At 43.7% G+C, this 17442-nt stretch overlaps 1 protein-coding gene across 1 annotated transcript in view; it reads right to left on the reverse strand.

The window, feature by feature from the left end:
• The window catches only part of prkar2aa (protein kinase, cAMP-dependent, regulatory, type II, alpha A), a 307283-nt gene that overhangs the window by 69779 nt on the left and 220062 nt on the right, over window positions 1-17442 (reverse strand). The window lies entirely within an intron of this gene.

Genomic DNA, 17442 nt, shown 5'->3' on the forward strand with positions numbered 1-17442 from the left:
ACATTGAGTTCCTTGCACAAGTACACTTATCTCTTTGAACAAGTTTCATTTTTTAATTGGTTTTGCGTTCTATTTCTGCAGCATAAGTGAATAAATTCTCACTTCACTGCATTATAGAACATAGAACATAACAGCACAGTACAGGCCGTTCGGCCCTCTATGTTGAGGCGACCAGCTAAACCAATCTGAAGCCCATCTAACCTACACTATTCCATGTATGTCCATATGCTTATCCAATGATGACTTAAATGTACTTCAAGTTGGAAAATCTAATACCGTTGCAGGCAAAGTGTTCCATACCCTGACTACTCTCTGAGTAAAGAAACTACCTCTGACATCTGTCCTATATCTTTCACCCCTCAATTTAAAGCTATGCCACCTCGTGCTCGCCGTCACCATCCTAGGAAAAAGGCTCTCCTTATCCACCCTATCTAAACCTCTGATTATTTTATATGTTTCAATTAAGTCACCTCTCAACCTTCTTCTCTCTAACGAAAACAGCCTCAAGTCCCTCAGCCTTTCCTCGTCAGACCTTCCCTCCATGCCAGGCAACATCCTAGTAAATCTCCTCTGCACCCTTTCCAAAGCTTCCACATCCTTCTTATAATGCGGTGACCAGAACTGTACGCAATACTTCAAGTGCAGCCGCACCAGAGTTTTGTACAGCTGCAGCATAACCTCATGGTTCCGGAACTCGATGCCTCTATTAATAAAAGCTAAAACACTGTATGCCTTCTTTACAACCCTGTCAACCTGGGTGGCAACTTTCAAGGATCTATGTACATGGACACCGAGATCTCTCTGCTCATCTACATTACCAAGAACCTGACTATTAGCCCAGTACTTTGCATTCCGGTTACTCCCACCGAAGTGCATCACCTCACACTTGTCCGCATTAAACTCCATTTGCCACCTCTCAGCCCAGCTCTGCAGCTTATCTATGTCTCTCTGTAACCTACAACATCCTTTGTCACTCTCCACAACTCTACCGGGCTTAGCGTCGTATGCAAATTTACTAACCCATCCTTCTATGCCCTTATCTAGTATTCCAAAAATGGCTTCCCCAGAGTTCTGTACAGCTGGAACATGCCCCAACTTCTATACTCACTGTGGGAAAGATAAAATGGAGGAAGGCACAAGCTAAGAATGCAGGGGGCTCTTGCCCAGTTATGAGAGGTGGGCAGCAAGCTGGCAGATGTACTATAATTGAGAGGAGTTAAGGGAGGTAGTCACTCCTCAGGTACAAGAAAAAGGCAGATGGGTTACAGTCAGTGGACAGAAAGGGAACCGGCAATCAGTGCAGGGATCATCTCCCGAACAACACCCTCATCATCTCAGGTGACCTCCCGTCCACAGCCTCCAAATTCATCGTTCCCAACCCCGCACCACCCATTTCTATCTCGTTCCCAAAATCCACAAACCTGACTGCCCTGGTTGACCCACTGTCTCCGCCTGCTCCTGCCCATCCGAACTCATCTCCACTTATCTCAACTCCCCACCTACTTCCGTGACACCATCCACACCCTCCACCTCTTCCTAAACCTCTAATCCCCCGGTCCCCAACACCTCATCTTTACCCTTGATGTCCAGTGCCTATACACTTGCATTCCCCATGCCGATGGCTAAAGACCCTCTGCTTATTCCTGTCCCACAGGCCCGACCAGTCCCCCTCCACTGACACCCTTATCTGATTAGCTGAACTTATCCTCACCTTTAACAACTTCTCTTTCCATTCCTCCCACTTCCTACAGACAAAGGGGGCGGCCATGGATACCCACATGGGCCCAAGCTATGCCTGCCTCTTTATAGGATATGTGGAACACTCCCTCTTCCAGAGCTACACAGGCCCTATCCCCCATCTCTTCCTCCGTTACACTGATGACTGTATTGGCGCTGCCTCATGCTCCCATGAGGAGCTTGAACTGTTCATCTACCTCACGAACACCTTCTACCCCAACCTTATGTTCAACTGGGCCATCTCTGATATCTTTCCCTCCTTCCTGGACACCTCTATTTCCATCTCTAGTAACCACCTGGAAACCTATATCCATTTCAAGCCTATCGACTCCCACAGCTATCTAGAATACACCTCCTCTCACCCACCTTTCTGCAAAAAGACCATCCCCTATTGCAAATTCCTTCACCTCTGCCGCATCTGCTCCCCAGATGAGACATTCCACTCCCAGACATCCTAGATGTTCTCATTTTTCAAGGAACGGAACTTCCCCTCCACAGTGGTCAAAAACACAATCAGCCATATCTGTTGCATTCCTGCAACTCATCCCTCACACCCTCTCCCCGCAATAATAACTTAAAACGGAATCCCCCTCGTCGTCACGTGCCACCCCATCAACTTCCGGATCCAATGCATTATCCTCCGTCACTTCTGCCATCTGCTATCCGAGCCCACCTGCAACAGTATTTTTTCATCCCCACCCTGATGTGCTTTCCGGAGGGACCACTCTCTCCGTGACTCCCTTGTCCGCTCCACATTCCCAACCAGCCCCACCACCCCTGGCACTTTTCCCTACAACCAGAGGAAGTGCTACACCTGCCCCTACACCTCACCTGTCACCCCCAATCCCAGACTCTAAGAAGACCTTCCACATCAAACATATGTTCACCTCCACATCTGCTATTGTGGTATACTATATCTGGTGTTCCTGACATGGCCTCCTCTATATCAGGGAAACCAATTGGAGGCTTGGGGACCGGTTTGTGGAAAACCTGCGCTCGTTTCGCACCAAACAACTGCACCTCCCAGTCACGAACCATTTCAACTCCCTTTCCCACTCCTTGACGACACGTCCATCCTTGGCCTCCTGGAGTGCAAAAACGATGTCACCTGAAGGCAGCAGGCCCAATGGACTTCACAAGCTTCAAAATCTCCCTTCCTCTGACCACATCCCAAAACCAGCCCAGCTTGTATCCACCTCCCTAACCTGTCCTCCCACTTATCTGCCCTCCCACCTCAAGTCCCATCCCCATCTCCTACCTACTAGCCTCATCCTGCCTCCTTGACCTGTCCATCATCCCTGGACCGACCTGTCCCCTCTCTAACTCCCCACCTACACTCACCTTTACTGGCTCCAATTCCGCCTCTTTGATGTGTCTGTCTCCTCTCGACATGTCTTCTCCTTTACCCATCTTCCATCCATCTACCTCTTTCTCCCTATCTATTTCAGAAACGTCTTCCCTTCCCCCATTTCTGAAGAAGGGTCTAAACCCAAAACATCAGCTTTCCTGCTTGGCGTGTTGTGTTCATCCAACTCTAGACCTTGTTGTCCATGATTAAAGTAGTCATTTGATTCTTATTTGAATATTTAAGGTTTCAACGCTCAGAACTGTTACACATAATTTTGTAATAAAAACTCGGGCAAATGTACTCCAGTACGTGGGAATGAATACTGGTCACCATTGGCCATTCTTTCATTTGAGGATAACATCAACGCAGGTTCACAAGATTCATCCTCAACCTGCTAATCTTTGGATACATGAATGGGACATCCTACAATGTAATGAAATCCAGAGCACCACATTTGCTTCCTTTTCTTTCCTTCTCTGCTGGCAATCTGCCTCATTATTAAGATGTTATTATTCAAACTACAATGCAGTTTGATGAACAGGTTGTTGCCATTTTTTGTAATTGTTTCCCAGCTTCTCCACGTCATTAATATCAGTGCTCCAGTGCTTCAATGAGAAGCTTAGATTATCTTGAAGGGCATTCTCTCTCTCCTCTCTGGACATTTGGCCATTTAGGAGTTGGGAACAGTACATGGACAACAATCAATTAAAAGGAGGGTTTTGAGATATGAAACTCCTGGTAGAATTACCACAACAAGGATTCAATTTCCTGGATCATTAGGATCTTTTCTGGGGCAGAGGTGACCTGTTCAAGAGGGATGACTGCACCTGAACAGGTGGGGGACCAATATCTTGGCCAGCAGATTTGCTGTATGGATCCTCAACAGCAGGGATGCAAGCGCAAGGCTGAAAGGACGTACAATAATCACAAATAGCAAGTAGAAGAGACAGGTCAGGCTGGACCAGGACAGGGAGCAAGGAATGCCTGTTGGATTAAATTGCATCTATTTCAACACAAGAGGACTGACAGGTAAGGCAGATAAACTCAGGGTGTGGATAGATACATGGGCTGGGACCTTATAGCTCTTACAGAAAAATGGCTAAGGGAGGGACAGGGCCAGCAGCTTAATGTGCCAGGGTACAGGGGCGTTAGACAGGACAGAGATGGAAGAAAGAGGGGACAGGGACTTGCATTTTTGATTAAGGGGAGTAACACAGCAGTAATCAGAGATGAAATAACTGAGGAATCACTGAGTGAGGCTTTGTGAGTGGAGCCAAGAAATAACGAGGGGATGGTGATGTTATTGGAGTTGTTCTATAGGCCCCCCAAAGAGTCAACAGGAATTAGAGGAACGTATATGCAGGGAGGTTGCACAGACTTGCAGTAATGGGGGATTTTAATTTTCCTAACATAGTCTGGGACTGCCATAGTGTTAAGGACTTAGATGGGGTGAAATGTGTTCAGCAAAGTTTCCTCAAGCAGTTTATAGAAGATCCTACAAAGGAAGGGGAAAAACTCAACCTACTCATGGGGAATAGGGCAGGACAGGTGACTGAGGTGACAGTAGGGGAGCATTTTGGGATCAGTGGGCACAGTTCTATTAATTTTAAGATAGTTAAGGAGAAGGACAAAACCGGTTCACAGGTTCAAGTTCGAAATTGAGACAAGGTGAATTTGGATGGAATTAGATAGGAGCTTGCAGGGGTTGATTAGAGTAGTTTGTTTGATGGCAAAGGAACCTCTGCCAAGTGGGAGGCCTTTACAAGTGCGAGGGTGAAGGGCAAGGCTGGCAGGAGAAGGGAACCCTGGATGACAAGAGTTATTGAGGTTTTGACCAGAAAAAAGGAGGCATGGTTCAGGTACAGGCAGCTGAAATCAAGGGTAGGTGTTTCATGGTGAACGGTAGGGCCTTAAGGAGTGCTCCACAACAGAGGAACTTAAGAGTTCAGGTGCACAGTTCTTTGAAAATGGAGTCACAGGTAGGCTCAGTCTTTTCACTGGGGTTGGGGAATCAAGGACTGGAGGGCATCAGTTTAATGTTAGAGGGGAAAGAATACATGGAACTCGAAGGGGAAACTTTTTTTTGTTTACAGAGGGTGGTATGCATGTGGAATGAGCTGCCAGCGGAACTGGTTGTGGCAGGTATATTAACAACATTTCAAAGGCATTTGGACAAATACATGGATAGGAAAGGTTTGTAAGGATATAGGCCAAGTGCAGGAAAATGGGGTTGGTATGGATGGACATTTTAGTCGGCATGGACATATTTGCGCCTGACTCCATGCTGTAGGACTCTGTGACTCTATAAGAAATAGGAGCAGTAATAGGCCCGATTGTTACCCTAGCCTGCTCCACCATTCAAGAACAACAATGCTAATCTTCAACTTCAACTGCTATTGGCCACCCCGATTTCTATTATCTGTTCCTTTCTGTTGTACACAATAACAAACTCCAGATGTGCTAACGTTCAAACTCACACCTGATTCTCAAAAACATACTTGGAAAAAATACACCACAGCAGTTTTCATGTTGCTTTCCCATTTCTTGTTGTTTCTTTCATTGCCCCACTTCAGGTACAGAGCTACACTGCTTTCTGATATTTTCTCTTTTTAGTTTACATTTCCAACATACATTGATTTTCAACCTATCGCATACAGAAATTTAATTCAAATAGATCCCTAACAAATAGATGCTATTAGACCTCCTCATCAGAGGAGGCAACAGCCTACTGGTAGTATTGGTAGACTATTAATCCAGTGACCCAGGCAACATTATGGGAACCTAGCTTCAAATCCCACCACAGCAGATGGTAGAATTTGAATTCAATACAAAAATTTCTGGAATTAACAGTCTAATGTTGACCATTAAACAGTTGTCAATTCTTAGAAAAACCCACCTAGTTTTCTAATGTCCTTGAGGGAAGGAATCTGTTACCCTTACCTGGTCTGGCTTACATGCGACTCCAGCAATGTGGTTGACTCTGAAATGCCCTCTGGGCAATAAATGCTGATATAGCCAGTGACACCCACCTTCCATAAACAAATTTTAAAAAACTACAACTAATGCTAGAGACACTGAAGGATAATTTTTAAAATTGTATTTCCAGTGTGACTGAGCTGTTGAACTGTTTTATGGATGGTTGGTCAGATAATTAACAGTCAAGTATTATATTTCTATGGTGATGGCACACTTCAGTGTAAAATGCACAGAAGCTGCAAGTTGTACAGTCAAAAAGCTGCTTGCCCTTAGAATACAGAAATCCTTAAAGATGTTCACATTTGTATCGTTGAATATGAAGAACATTCCGCGACTTGTCAAGAAAAAGGTGGAGATATTGGATACAGCAAAGTCTATGGCACTTGACAAAATCCCATCTCTCATTGCAAAGGCATGGTCTCCAGAATCAGCTGTGCCTTGCGCAAAACACTGCTCCAGGGTAGCTACAACACTGGCATCTGTTTGACACAGAAAATTGCCCAAGTTTATAAAGTTCACAAAAAGCAGCACCAATCCTATCTGTTCAATTATTGCCTTGTCAATGTCCTTTTCTATAGCAAAATGATGGAAATGTTGAGTTGAAAATGTGTCGAAAGAGTCTGAAAAGGTCAGTACTGAGGCGTGCTAGAAATGCTAGGCAGTATGATGTCATTACACAAGCTTCAGTGCAGAATGGTTTAGAATCTCAAAGAAATGAGACCTAATGTCTGGACGTCCTCCAAGTTCTCTGTAATAATGTCTATCAATTCAATCATAGAATCCCCACAATGTGGAAGCAGGTCATTTGGCCCATCAAGACCACGCCGATCATCTCACACAGACCCACCCCTTACCCTATCCCTGCATTTCCCACCCAAGACACTATGCTAAATTGCCCATAGTCAATCCACCTAACCCGCACATCTTTGGGCTGTGGGAAGAAACCAGAGCACCTGGAAGATATCCACTCAGACACGGGGAGAATGAACATACTCTTCAAAGTAGCCTGCAACCTGTTGCTGATGGGCAATAAACACTGTCAACAAGAGATTCTTCTCTTTGAACGAGGAAGTGAATTGACTAGACTGAACTGAACTGAATTGGCTTTATTGTCACACATACCTAAGTGAGTACAGTGAAAAGTTTATAAGTTGCCACTTACAGCGCCATCTTGGGTAAAATGCTTTTTTACAGAATAAGAAAACAAAGAAGTTATATAACAGCTTTAAACAGCAGAACAATAGGTCAGAAAAAAAAAGTTAAAAAGAAAAACATCACCATCTCTCTCCAAGGGCTGTCTGCAGTAGACCAACACTGTTTCATTTCAATCAGCTCCAGACCTCATTTAGACTTTGTCTAAACAATGGGTAGAAGTGCTAAATTCTTCAGTTGAGAATGACTATCCCCTTAAGATCAAAGTACCACTTGACAGAGATCAATATCAAGGAGCCCCAGCAAAACTGAAGTCATTGGGAATCGGGGAGAAGGCACTCTTCTGTTTGGAGTCAAATCTAGCAAAGCAAGGTGACTGTCAGAGGTCAATCACTTGGGACAAAGGATACTGTAGGAGGGTAGTGTTCTGGCTCAATCAGCTTCAACTGCTTGATCAAAGATCGTCACCCAACATAACACTTCAAACGTCAGCAATCATCTCTTGTTGTGATTTTAAATTCCACTCAATTGCTGAGACAGAGAAACAGTGTCCGTCAGCATCTGAGCTCTGGATTACATTAGCAAATGTCAAGTGGGACTTCTTTTTGAGTCAAGAACTGACATCTTCAACAAAAATAAATCTAACAATCTCCCCATGAGGTTCAAAATCATCACTAAATTCCCACCATCATCAACTGAAGAAGGGCAAAAGGAAGTAATCAGCAGTATGTTGCCTTGACCATGTTTAAACTCATGCTGTGAGAATTCATGGAGTTTGGAGTGAACATTCATGACACCCACAACATGGCTGCCTTGACTGCTGCAACTGCACCACTGCCTATGATATTGTTTTGTCCACAAAGGAGGTTGAATGAGTTAAATCTAAGAGGAAAATGAGAGAAGAGCAAATGCAGCACAAACTAAAAATACGTGGAAATGTACAAAATAGGACAAAGATTGGGCATTTGACTGTTGAACCTGATCTGCCATTCAAACAGATCATGGCTGATTGCCTCTACCTCTATGCTATTTTACCTCACTGTCCCCATATCCCTTTCTAGCACTCGTATCCAAAAATCTATCGAATACCGTCTTCATTTGCTCAATGATAGATTTTTCATAGTTCTCCAAGTTAGAAAATTCCTAAGATTCACCAATCTTAAACTGAAGAAATCTTTTCCAACTCAATGCATACACAACCATAACAAACAGGTCATCTTTTTTGAAAGAATAAGCCTGGCAAGCCACTTAGAAAAGTAGCAAAGATTGCTGTGTCAAACAAAGTGAGTTATCAAAGTAAATCACAACTTTGCCTGCAGCAGAAATAATGATAATTTAGAAGTAAATTCATCTAGAAACTCATCATACCCCAAATCAGACTGCTGTATTTTAACTTGCCCTATATATTATGACAGATCTTCATGTAAATTAATAACAGACACCATACATGATGCAAATACTGAACCTGTTTTGGTTGAAGCTCGAGTACAACGCCCAATGAAACAGCTACCTGAGAAGTCAATTTCATTAAAGACAATTAAAATAAGAAGATTATTGTTGGCATCTCATCTTCAATTAGTCTGGTTTAGAATGACGTGCTGAAGGTGCATCCAAACAGAGGGCAAATCGAAGATGTGTATTATGAAGGGCATTGGGAAGCTACTCAAGTACTACACTGACAATTTAGTTCAATATTACACTCTAAATCCACGACAGTTTCTCAACAAAGTGACCAAAAACCTGGAATCAGGTGAATATTTAGTCTGCATTAATTGTTACAAATCCTTTAAGGTCACTGACAGGTGGTCTGTGGTTTAGAGCAAGACTGTGATGTTTGGCTACAGAATTGAACAATTTTTAACTGGCCTGTCCAACTGAGAGCACTTTCCAGCATTTCCTCTAGATTCTAATTAGGCAAGCTCGGGTCACCATTCTATATTGGTGAACTCTTGAGCTCAGTTGCAACAAGTATCAACCAGAATTGGATTATATTTCAGATATAAAAAAACTTGAGCCAATGTGAATTGTGACATCACACACAAGATTTGTTATGTCTTTAAGGACTGCAAGAAAGATATAAAGAGCAAGGAGGGGGGTCTGGCCTGAAACATTAGCTTTCGTGCCCGTCTGATGCTGCTCGGCCTGCTGTGTTCATCCAGCTGTACACCTTGCACTCCCGCACATCCCAGATGTCCACGTTCTTCAAGGACCACAACTTTCCCCCTGCAGTGGTCGAGAACGCCCTTGACCGCGTCTCCCGCATCACATCCCTCACACCCCACCCCCGCCACAACCGCCCCCATAGGATCCCCCTCGTTCTCACATACCACCCCACCAACCTCCGGATACAACGTATCATTCTCCGACACTTCCGCCATCTACAATCCGACCCCACCACCCAAGACATTTTTCCATCCCCAACCTTGTCGGCCTTCCGGAGAGACCACTCTCTCCATGACTCCCTTGTCCGCTCCACACTCCCCTCCAACCCCACCACACCCGGCACCTTCCCCTGCAACCGCAGGAAGTGCTACACTTGCCCCCACACCTCCTCCCTCAGCCCTATCCCAGGCCCCAAGATTACCTTACATATCAAGCAGATGTTCACCTGCACATCTGCCAATGTGGTATATTGTATCCATTGTACCCGGTGTGGCTTCCTCTACATTGGGGAAACCAAGCGGAGGCTTGGGGACCACTTTGCAGAACACCTCCACTTGGTTCGCAACAAACAACCGCACCTCCCAGTCACGAACCATTTCAACTCCCCCTCCCATTTCTCAGACGACATGTACATCATGGGCCTCCTGCAGTGCCACAATGATGCCACCCGAAGGTTGCAGGAACAGCAACTCATATTCCGTTTGGGTACGCTGCAGCCCAATGGTATCAATGTGGACTTCACAAGCTTCAAAATCTCCCCTTCCCCCACTGCATCCCAAAACCAGCCCAGTTCTTCCCCTCCCCCCACTGCATCACAAAACCAGCCCAGCTCGTCCCCACCCCCCACTGCATCCCAAAACCAGCCCAGACTGTCTCCGCTTCCCTAACCTGTTCTTCCTCTCACCCATCCCTTCCTCCCACCTCAAGCCACACCTCCATTTCCTACCTACCACCTCATCCTACCTCCTTGACCTGTCCATCTTCCCTGGACTGACCTATCCCCTCCTTACCTCCTCACCTATACTCTCCTCTCTACCTATCTTCTTTTCTCTCCATCTTCGGTCCGCCTCCCCCTCTCTCCCTATTTATTTCAGTTCCATCTCCGAAGAAGGGTCTAGGCCCAAAACATCAGCTTTTGTGCTCATGAGATGCTGCTTGGCCAGTTGTGTTCATCCAGCTCCACACTTTGTTATCTTGTACACCTTGGTACCTTTTATTTCTCCAAATGTCAGTAAATTTTCTGTTGGACACATGCACAATTGTCAGAGGTGCAGTCATTTGCATCTGAAATTAAACTAAGGCCTCATTCTGCTTTGAACTACAGGGGGCACAGTGGCTCAGTGGTTAGCCTCACAGCGCCAGGGATTCCGGTTCAATTCCACCCTCAGGTGACTGTGGAGTTTTCACATTTTCCCTGTGTCTGTGTGGGTTTCCTGCAGGTTCTCCAGTTTCTCTCACTGTCCAAAGATGTGCAGGTTAGGTGGATTGGCCATGCTAAATTGTCCATAGTGTTCAGGGATGTGTAGCTTACGTGAGTTATAGGAGGATGCTCCAAGGGTCAGTGTGGACTTGTTGGGCCCATGGGCCTGTTTCCACACTGTAGGGATTCTATGATAATGAAGGATGGAACATGCGATAGTGGTTCTGCTGCAGAGGGGAGGGGTAAAAGGTGTGCTGGAGCAATAGTTGTAGGGGACTCAATTGTAAAAGGGAAATAGATAGGCGTTTCTGTGGCCACAAACAAAACTCCAGGATGGTATGTTGCCTCCCTAGTGCTTGGGTCAAGAATGTCTCAGATCAGGTACAAGACCTTCTAAAGGGGGAGGGTGAACAGCCAGTGGTCGTGGTACACATCAATAAAAACAACATAAGTGAAAAGAAAGGATGAGGTCTGAAAAGCAGAAGAGAGAGAGCCTGGAAGCAAGTTCAGGAATCGGACCTCGAAGGTAGTGATCTCAGGATTACTACTGGTGCCACGTGCTGGTCAGAGGAGAGATGACAGGATATATCAGATGTATATGTGGCTGCAAAGATGGTGTCAGAGTTGAGTTTCACATTCCTGGGTCATAGGGACCCATGCTGGGAGAACCTGCACAAATTGGTTACACAAGGCAGGAACTGATGTCTCTGGGGCAAGTGTTTGCTAGAACGGTTGGAGACAGTTTAAACGAATATGCCGGGGGATGGGAACCAATATAAAAGAGTCAGAAAAAAGGCAGCAAGGACAAAAACATAAGCTAGAAAAGGGAATAAGAAAAATGACAGTTTCTCAGCCTAAGGTCAAGATTCAGACCGAATTATTGAGAAAAATAAGGAAGAGACAAACACTGTGAAAAGGATAAGCTAAAAGCTTTGTGCCTTGATATGCAGAGCATCTTCAATAAAGTGAATGAACTAATCACAGAGATAGAAGTTAATTGGTACAATATAATTGGGATTATGGAGATATGGCTACAGGATAACCAAGAATGGGAACTGAATGTCCCAGGCTACACAATATTTAAGAAAAGCAGGCAAAAAGGAAAAGGTGGCGGAGCGCCATTGCTGATTAAAGAGAAAATTAACACAAGAATGAGAAAGGATATTAGCTCTGATAATATGGAGTCTGTGGGTGGAACTCAGAAACACCAAGGGGCAAAAAGACATTAGTAGGTGTCATATACAGACGCCAAAACTGCAGTGGTGATGTTAGGGATAGCATTAAATAGGAAATTAGAGATACATGTGATAAGGGCATAAATCGGTGATCATGGGTGATTTTAATCTGCACTTAGTTTGGGCAAGTCAAATTAGCCACAATGCCGTAGAGGAGGAATTCCTGGAGTTTCTACAGAATGGCTTTCTCAATCAACATGGAGGAACGAACTAGAGAGCAGGCCATCTTAGATTGGGTGCTGTGTAATGAGAAGGGAATCATGGCCAGTCTAGCTGTACAAGACCCCTTTAGCAAAAGCCACCGTAACATGACAATTTTTTTTCAAGATCAAAAGTTACATTGTTGATTCGGAGACTAAGAGTAATGAACCTTAATAAAGGAAACTAGGAGGCATGAGTTGGCCTTGATAGATTGGGGAGAGATACTTAAAGGGATGACAGTGGATAGGCAGTGGCAAACATTCGAGGAATGAATGGGGGAACTGCAACAACTGTTTATTCCTGTCTGTTGCAAAAGCAAAATGGGTAAGAGGGCCAATCCATGGCTTACAAAGAAAAGTTAGAGATAGTATCCAATCCAAGGAAGAAGCATGCAGATTGGCCAATAAAAAGAATAAACCTAAGGATTGGGAACAGTTAAGAATTCAGCAAAGGAGGGCCAAAGGATTGATTAAGAAGAGGAAAATACAATATGAAAGTAAGCTTGCAGGGAACATAATGCTGATGCTAAGAGTTTCTATAGGTACGTGAAGATAGCAAGATTAATGAAAACAAATGTAGGTCCTCTACAGATAGAAATTGGAGAGTGTATAATAAGAGGCAAATAAATAGCTGAGCAACTGAATATATACTTTGGTTCTGTCTTCATAAAAGAGGACACAAATCAAATACCAGAATTGTTGAACGAGGCAACATTTAGTGAGAGAGAAGAGCTGAGGAAGATCAGTACTAATGGAGAAATGGTGCTGGGAAAATTGTTAGGATTGAAGGCTGATAAATTCCCAGGGCCTGATAATCTACATCCCAAAGTGCTAAAGGTAGTAGCTCTAGAAAGCATGGATGCATTGGTGGTCATCTTCCAGGATTCGATAGCATCCTGCAGATTAGAGGGTGGCTAGTGTCATTCCAATATTCAAAAAAGGAGGAAACAGTGAATTATAGACCAGTGAGCCTAACATTGGTAGTGGGAAAATTCTCAAATCCATTGTCAAAGATTTTATAGCAGAGCATTCAGAAAGCAGTGGCAGGATCAGATACAGTCAGCATGGATTTATGAAGGGGAAATCATGCTTGACAAGCCTGTTGGAAGTCTATGAAGATGTAACTCGTAGAGTTGACAAGGTGGAGCCAGTCGATGTAATATATTTGGACTTTCAGAAATGTTTGACAAAGTCCCACAGAAGAGATTAATGTGCAAGATTCAAGTGTGTGGGATTGGGGGAAGTGTGTTGAGATGGATAGAAAACTGGTTGGCAGAGAGGAAACAAAGAGTAGGAATTAATGGGTCCTTTTCAAATTGGCAGGCAGTCACTAGTGGGGTGCCAGAGATCGGTGCTGGGGCCCCTGCTTTTCACTGTAAACAATACATATTAATAGATTTGGACGAGGGAACAAAACGTAACATTTCCAAGTTGATACCAAGTTAGGTGGGAGGGTGAACTGCAGAGATCCTTCAACATGATCTCAACAGGTTAGGTGAGTGTGCAAATCAGATGTAGTGTAATTTGGATAAACGCGAGGTTATTCACTTTGGAAGCAAAATAAAAAGGCAAATTACTACCCAAAGGGCTGTAAATTCCAAAAGGGGAGTGTGCAGTGGGACCTAGGTATCCTTGAGAACCATTTGCTGAAAATAAGCATGCAAGTGCAGCAGTCATTAAAGAAGACAAATGGTCTTTTGGCCTTCATTGCAAGAGGTTTTGAGTATAGGAGCAGGGATGTGCTGTTGCAGTTATACAGGGCCTCGATAAGACCACATCTGGAATAGCGTGTGTAGTTTTGGTCTCCTTTTCTGAGGAAGGATGCTCTTGCTCTGAAGGGAGTGCAGCAATGGTTTACCAGGCTGATTCCAGTGATGGCGGGTCTGACATATGAGAACTTGACTAGGTTGGGATTGTTTTTGCTAGCGATCAGACAATCACAGGGAATCTCATGAAGACTTCTAAATGTGGTGCAGGACTGGACAGGGTAGATGCAGGGAGGATGTCCCCAATGGTGGGTGTGTCCAGAACCAGGGGTTACAGTTTTCGGGGCAAACAATTTAGGATGGTGATGAGGAGACATTTCTTCACCAGAAGAGTGGTGAGCCTGTGGAATTCATTACCACAGGAAGTAGTGAATTCCAAAACATTCAATGTAGTCAAGAGGCAACTAGATACAGCACTTGAGGTGAATGGGATCAAAGGCTATGGGGAGAAAGCAGGATTAGGCTATCAAGTTGGACAATCAGCCATGATAGTGAAGAATAGCAGAGCAGGCTTGAAGGGCTGAATGCTCTCCTCCTGCTTCTACCTTCAAATGTTTGTTATTTTTCTCCCCCATATAAGCTGGACATTAGGAAAAGTCTTGTCTCTGAGCCATTGGTCTGTGGAATGTCCTTCTACAGAAAGAGGAGGAGGAAGGTTAACTGGATATTGTAAAAGCTGAGTTAGACTGATTATTGACAAAGAGAGTCAAGTGATTTAGGAGGTTGACAGGAAAGTACAGAACACAATCAGATCAGCTCTTAATCTCATCAGATGGTGGAACAGACCTGAAGGACCTAATCACCGCCTCCTGCTCCAAATGCTCATGTCTGTATTGCGGGAACCTGAAGTAGGCTGTGGTCTAGGATCTATGCATAGGCGCACTGGGACGCCTGGATTGTTTGTGTATCTGAGAGCAAGTCATAGGTTAAAGTCACAGCTTCCTTCAGGTAAACACAGGAAGGCTAAAAGGCATTGTTTGTCGTGCCTGCTATAAACATTTTTCCAGTGCATGATCCCATTGCTCTGAGTCACGCTGAAACAGACTGCAGAATTACTTTGCATTCTCTACAAAACTGAGTAGAATTCTAAGTTCCAATAACACTTGCAGCTCAGTAACACTGACTGTCATTGTCATCACTTCAGGCCCATTATCACTAAAACCTGACGAGGAAAAGTTCTCAACTTGAAACGCCATCTTTGTTTCTCTCAACAGTTGCAAACTGACCTGAGTATTTTCAGCATCTGCAGCATTTGGCTTTTGTACCACTGATAACCTTATTTATGCATTTTTCACCTTGTACTTTTTTGTCTAACTGTATTAGTTGTAACAAGTAGGTCAAAATGCAGTTGTCTGTAATCTCTCCTTCACTAAACTCTGCTTGTTCATTCCTCCCTTCATAAAGGATCCATACTAGTCAAACAATTATTTTTAAAATCCTCAATACTTTTTTTCCCCCCATTGTGTAGCATGCCTCAGACTTGCTTTCTGACCACAATTTTCAGTTTTTAAACTCTGGTTTAACATATGACATGTATATCTTGGTTCAGCTCTCTGGAACTTTGTCCCTAAACTTCTCCCCACATCCCCAAACATCTAAGACCCTTTAAAAAGCTTTTCATAACCCATTCTTTCATCCAAGGCCTAATCATACTTTTGAGAGTTATATTCCGCTTTGCAATATTCTGTTAAATACTTTGGAGCAACATCTATCAATACTGATGGAGAATTAAAAGTTGTTGTGACATTCAATCTTCTTTAACTTCATAGATAGGAAAATACTCAGCATTTCACAAAAGGGAGAAGCACTTGGAGGGGACAGTAAGGACTGCAGATGCTGGAAGCCAGAGTCTATAAGCAAGAAGTTGGAAAAGCACAGCAGGTCAGACAGCATTACAGGAGCAGGAAAGCCAATGTTATGGGGGCTAGCAGAGCAGGCAAGTTGGCTACAAGAGCAGACTGAGATAAACATGGGGGGGGAAGCTCAGAACAGATGGATCTATGGGGGACACCTCTACCAAAGAAATTAAAAACCGTGATTAAGCACTCTGGGAAACTAGGAACTGTGCTAAATAGCTTGACAGACAAATGTCCACTGGGTGAAAAATTGATAGAATCATATTTCATACAAAGCACCAAAAATGCTATATTGTCAGATTCACCATCTTGAGAATGAACCACCTGTCCAATTGAGTGGCCAATGTACTAACATTACCTGAAGAAATAAGATCGAATGAACAAACTATACCTCACCCCCCAAAAAACGCTAATGCGTTAAAGCTGGTCATCTAACTCCTCTCAGGATTTTTGTCTCAATCATATCACTTCTAACCTTATTCTGGCCCATGTGTCCAACTTTTCTTCACAAGATAACAATTCACTGAGTCGCTCCAAAAGCAACTGCATCATTTCTCAACTAAAGAGATCAAAACTGCTCACAGTAGACATTCTCATCAATACCCTGTACAACTGCAGCAAAATTCCCCTACTTTTATGTTCTATTACCATTGTATTAGTCTCTCTGCATCAAACAATAATCCATCATTCATACGCTGAGGGCTGCTGAATTTAAAACAGATGAGGAGGAATTACTTCTCTCAAGAGGTTATAAATCTGTGAAATTCACTACCTCAGAGTATAGTTGTTGCCTGAAAAATAAATAAATTTCAGGAGACAAATAGAGATTTTTAGTCAGTCATGAGTTAAAGAATTATGGGGAGCAGGCAAGGTGGAGTTGAGGCCAAGATGGGATCAGCAGTGATTGCATTACAGAGCAGATTCAAGGGGCTGAATTGCCTACTCCTGCTGCATATCACTAATCTAACTTATAAACAGTTCAACGCCAAGAACTGATTCTTGCAACATTCCACCCACTACATTTTGCTAACCCTTGGAGTGACAAATGGCAGGTAACAAAAGAGAAACTACCTGTTGCAATTTTTTTTATTCAGTCATGAGATGTAGGCATCACTGGCTGAGCCAGCACTAATTTCCCAGAGGGCAGTTAAGAACCAAATATGTTGCTGTGGGCCTGGAATCACATGTAGATCATATCAGATAAGGACATGAAATTTCCTTCCTTAAAGAATATTAGTGAATCAGATGGATTTTTTCAAGAATGTGCAATGGTTACATGATCATCATTAGACTCTTTATTCCAGATATATTAGTGAATTTGAATTCCACTATCTGCCATTGCAAGATTTGAACCCAGGAGATTATCTGGGTCTCTGGATTAATAGTCATTACCACTTTGACATTACCACTAGGCCAACGTTGAATTCAGATGACCAAAGCTTAGGGTCACCATTGACCAGAAAGTGAATTGGTCTAGCCATAAAAACACTGTGACTCCAAAAGCAGCTAAGACATTTGGTGGCGAATAACTCACCTCCTGACTCCCCAAAGCCTGACCATCATTAACCAGGCGATGATTAACAAATCAT

Source organism: Stegostoma tigrinum, chromosome 11 (genome assembly GCF_030684315.1).
Source record: "Stegostoma tigrinum isolate sSteTig4 chromosome 11, sSteTig4.hap1, whole genome shotgun sequence".
Classification (NCBI taxonomy): Eukaryota; Metazoa; Chordata; class Chondrichthyes; order Orectolobiformes; family Stegostomatidae; genus Stegostoma; species Stegostoma tigrinum.